The sequence below is a fragment of the Tachypleus tridentatus genome, chromosome 13 (assembly GCF_004210375.1).
Source record: "Tachypleus tridentatus isolate NWPU-2018 chromosome 13, ASM421037v1, whole genome shotgun sequence".
In the NCBI taxonomy this organism is placed as follows: Eukaryota; Metazoa; Arthropoda; class Merostomata; order Xiphosura; family Limulidae; genus Tachypleus; species Tachypleus tridentatus.
In genome coordinates, this window is record NC_134837.1 from 161,938,516 (window position 1) to 161,942,967 (window position 4,452).

At 34.2% G+C, this 4,452-nt stretch overlaps 1 long non-coding RNA gene across 1 annotated transcript; it reads left to right on the plus strand.

The window, feature by feature from the left end:
* The first annotated feature begins 553 nt into the window (after positions 1-553).
* On the plus strand, positions 554-2,133 carry LOC143240346 (uncharacterized). Its single transcript, XR_013021720.1, has 2 exons — positions 554-677; positions 1,613-2,133. It is a non-coding gene; the product is annotated as an uncharacterized LOC143240346 (long non-coding RNA).
* The last annotated feature ends 2,319 nt before the right edge of the window (positions 2,134-4,452 follow it).

Below are 4,452 nucleotides of genomic sequence, written 5' to 3' on the forward strand. Positions count from 1 at the left end.
CGAGTTTGACTTTTATCAAAATTCTTTACTGTATATAGTGTTTTCCCTAAATTAACGCCTTTAAACATACACGATGAAAGAATTTTTTTTCTTTTCGAACAGTCGTTTCTTGACTTGCAATCTAAAGTAAGAATCCTAAAGACGTGCTGAAATTAAATCTTACTCTTTCGCATCACGATAATTACAGTACAAGGCATGATGGGAAGCCTGGGTGACACGCTTATCTGGACGCATGACGACGAGGAAGAAGCGACAGCAAACGTTCAACGGATGCCGCGGCGAAGTGGTTGTGGGCCCGCAGGCGCCGAGAGAAGTAGAATAGGGCTAGTGCGTGAGGACAGACCTGGACACCTGTCACATACCAGGCCGCCTGTCGTTTGTCATCGGCAGGGGCTGGGGTAATTACCCGCTCTATCCGCCAGGGTCATAGCCCGCCTTTCACCGCAGGTTCTCAGCAAGACACTGCCCCTGCATATACAAAATAATATTAAAGGATAGATGACACTGGTTTCAAGCTCCTACAGGCTGTTCATTAAGTCAGACTTACAAAAATAAAAAACTAACCGACGCTTTACGATTCGTCCGTATAAAGTAAACATAAGAAGACAACCAAGTGACATGTGGAACCGCAATCCTACCCGAGGGGGGTTCCTGAAGTTGGATCGGAACCTTAGCAGGTAAAAACCGAAGAGGACATGCCATTGATTTGCTGTCTCTTTTTAACCTAAAACAAAACAATCGACCAAATGACAAAATACAGCCTTTTCCAAGAAAAATTGCAACGTTAAGCCAACAATGTCATAAAACTAAAATATCCGGTAGATTCCATTCGCTATCATTACATCTTTGTTATTCACGAGACAGACAACTTTACATCTTTCTATTGTTGAAACTTGTCCCACCCATTGCTGTGAAACACGTGTAACTTTATAAACAGTCAGTGTTATTACGATACGGTTATAGCAAGCTGTCATACAATCGTGATCTGGTGATGTTGACGCCCACTATATCGAAATAGCTCGATTTATTTCTACTATTAAACAAATATAATATAAAGTTTGTATTCTAATGTGAATTTTTTACAGAGACTTTTTTAGAGGAGTGAAAAAAGTGTTGTTTTTTAAGTTAATCAAAGAAATGTTAAAGTTTTTGATTATCAACATAGAAAGAAAACTGTTTTTAATCAAGACGAGAAATCTTTTAGGTTATTGATTTTGTAGAACCCTATCCATCGAGGAGAAACGAACACCACATTTTAGAGTTGTACGTCCGTATAGGTACAGCTGGAAACTTTTGTACTGTACGATTAGTGTTTTTTATACAATTTTATAAGTTACGAGAACCTGATTTTGATTTACAATATATACCACCAAATCATGTTAACTTTTATCGTTTAATTACCATTACTATCTGTTTAGTATGTCCCTCTTACAGCCCTACATTCAGTAATAAGTGTTTAGGGTCAGTTTTATGCTAAAATAAATGTTTGTTTGTTGTTATTTTACAGTCTGTCGTAATGAACTACAACATAAATTAATGAGGAATAATATATAATGTAATAAAAAGTTACATTAGATAGTTCGGCTTTTCTCATGTATATTATTCTTTGCAGGTCAATTCCAGATGGCAGAGGATGCATTGGCCCCAAATAGTCAACGATTTTTCATGAGATTATAAAATCTGTTTTTGTACCTAAATGTTTTATTTAAAAGTTAATCTTTGCCCTACTACAACGTTTATTTTGTAACTGAACTAATCAAATATCTTCCTGTTTGTTTCCTAATTACAACCCATAATTTTTCTGTTAACTTCCCGTAGCAACTTATTTCAACAGTTGTAATAATTATGGTTTGAAGTAGATGTTTTTTGTATAGTAGTGTAGTGCATTAATTTCGACAAAATTTATGAAATACGTTTAAGATTCGTGCATAACTCGGTTGTTATTTTTTTAATTCTTACAACTGTCTTCAGGTTTGTATTTTTAAAACTAACTAAATACCTTTTTCTTTTAATTTTTAAATTGTCTAAATATTTTATTTTTCTCATTCTACAACAGTAGTAATCTTCTTTAAAATATTTATTTCTAGCTATCAAACTTCATGTAATGTTGAGTCAATAAACTCATGTGAACAAGGATAATGTACTCACTAAATAATTTTAAAAAATCCGTAATTTCTGTCTAAACATTTATCCTTTAAGATTTACACTATAAGCACCCCCTAATTTCAGTCAATTTGGTAAACAGAAATATTCAGTAATTAACAATCAAAATTCATTGTTCCTCCAGCCTGGATCATGAGAGACTTAAAATATGATTCGAATGATTCAAGAGTCTTTATTTTTCTCGTTCTTCCTAGAGCCTCCTCAGTTTACGGATTGTCTGGACAGACAAAAACCAGATTTTGATACCCTTTCTGTAGCTTTGTGTTTAATAACACATAATAATTACTTCTTTTACATATATATATGAGTCAGAACAGTTTTTAAAGTGATTAAATTACTGGATTTGTACAGTGTAATCAAACATTATAAATTGTCGTAACAGCTCAATAAGAGATACTGTTTGCAGCACCCTCTCGTGGATCATCTAACATCCAGGATTAAATTGTCTTCAGTGGACAGGGCGCAAACAGCTCATTGTTTTATTTGCGCTAATAAAAACAACAACAGCCTTGACAGAAAGTGTTGAGATATTCAGTTTTCCTCTCTTACAAAAAAAAAAAAAAGAAAAACTTATTAGAAATTTCTTAAGGATTAAAAAAATTAAAGATTTTGCGATACGTTAAGTACAATTCATTCCAGAAAGATTTTTCTTTCTCAAAATCAACCTTTCAGTAGTTTATAGTATACAGGCTCCGAAATAATATTTGAATACAGTCACGGACAGATAATTATAAGATAGCGATCTGTATTAATTTGGCTGTGGACAAAGTAGCTTTATCTTATATGTTAAACAGTCCTTAGTATTATTAAAATGACTCCAGGAAATATTCAATTGACAAAAGCTTCTAACACTGGACAGGTGAGAAATAGAATGAGTTCTGCTTTGTTATAGATATCACTGAGCTATGACAGTTGGGTACTAATATCCAAAACTGTTAATGGACTAAGCTTTTTATAAACAGCTAAATAAAGGTCCAATAATAAAGGGATTCACTAGTTACATGATATTTCCAAACAAACTGAATGGTATCTCATTTGAGTTCGAGACGATAGAAAATGTTTAGTATTTTGTTACTGAAAAGAACGGAGTTTATTAAAGTTTTTAATATTATTATTCTATGGAGCTTAACCAACATAGAGGTATGATTTGTTATAAAAGCATTTCCTTACGGTAGACAATTTCTTGGATTTTTCCGAGGACTGTTGCTTTTATGTCGTACGGGCTAACCGTGACAGAGTAGACTTGTTAACTGTATGCAAGAAACTGTTAACTTCGCTAGGCGGGAAACTACAGAACCTTTTCAAAGATATTGTAACAAATGGACACTATTATTACTGAATTTGTATTTATGCAGAATATTACAAATGCCACCCGACTGTAAAAAGGTTTTACATTTCAGATGACATGATATTACTGTCAACAGTTTGAATTTAGTCACAACATTTCTAATCTGAGCTGTAATATATGAATCTCTGAAACCGAACTGAATATAATTTCTAGAATTATTTATACTTTTATGAACTTTTTTTTATCAGAAATTAATATTAGAAAAAACGAATATATACACGTTTATCAACATCGTAGCTGGCACGTATATAACCTTTAAAGGTTATATACATTACATTATATGAACATTATATGCCGTTATTATTTGTTCTGCGAGATTGTTTGTTTGTTTCGAATTTCGCGCAAAACTACTCGAGGGCTATCTGCGCTAGCCGTCCCTAATTTAGCAGTATAAGACTAGAAGGAAGACAGCTAGTCATCACCACCCATCACCACCTCTTGGGCTACCAACGAATAGTGGGATTGACCGTTACATTATAACGGCCCCCGGCTGAAAAGGCGAGTATGTTTGGTGCGACAGGGATGCGAACTCGCGCCCCTCAGATTGCGAGTTGCACGCCTTAACCCACCTGTCCATGCCAGGTCATCGTTCTGCTCGAACAAAACCACAAATACTATGAGTTTTACAACTCTTAATCAAATCTGTTACTGCAGTACTAACTCTTTGTTTCGTGTACCTACTGAAGACTGGCTGGCATGAGTATTCATCGATTTTACTTTATGAAATAAATTTTGTAGAAAAGCCATTGGTGATAGTGTGACTATATAACAATGTTACTACGTATATAACACTATGTAACAAAATGTTTACTTTTCTTGTTCCTGGGCAGAAAGTGTTATTTCCTAATTGCTTATGCCTAAAGTATATGAAAAAGACCTATTTTTCTCTTCAAACTTGGAAGCGTATAACGAAAACAAGATGGGAGACTATATTCGGGGGT